Below are 518 nucleotides of genomic sequence, written 5' to 3'. Positions count from 1 at the left end.
TTTTTTCTCAACACTAGTTTCAGGGGTAGTATAGGTACAAGGTGTTAGTCTAGTCATTACAAACAATTGTATGTTGCTTTTGTAATAAGGAAGCTTTTATGCAATATAAGAAGTTTTGAGGTTCACAAGATAAGAGTTACATGTTTATATATTAATAATGTCTATACAGCTTGGAAAATGTGGATAGAAATTATGAATATAAGATGTTTCTGTTTAAGTTTTAATCAGGACGTACGTTCGGCACATACATAAATAAAAAAAATAACACAAATTGGGAAGAAAAAAATAGGGGGACTAAATAAGTAATAACAAACATATATAATTAAATAATTACATATAAATAATGAATGATAAATGATACTTTAAAAGAATAATAATATAAGCTAAAAATTTTCATCTAGCATTTCAGTAAATTAATTCGTATAATTATCTAAAATATTTTAATTGATCTTTTCAGAAAATATAAACAAACGTGATTACGTACCAAAATTTGTGTCTGATTGTTTATTTATCAAAAA

Source organism: Camelina sativa, chromosome 20 (genome assembly GCF_000633955.1).
Source record: "Camelina sativa cultivar DH55 chromosome 20, Cs, whole genome shotgun sequence".
Classification (NCBI taxonomy): domain Eukaryota; kingdom Viridiplantae; phylum Streptophyta; class Magnoliopsida; order Brassicales; family Brassicaceae; genus Camelina; species Camelina sativa.
The sequence above is the reverse complement of the archived record's forward strand: the minus strand, read 5'-3'. Positions refer to the sequence as shown.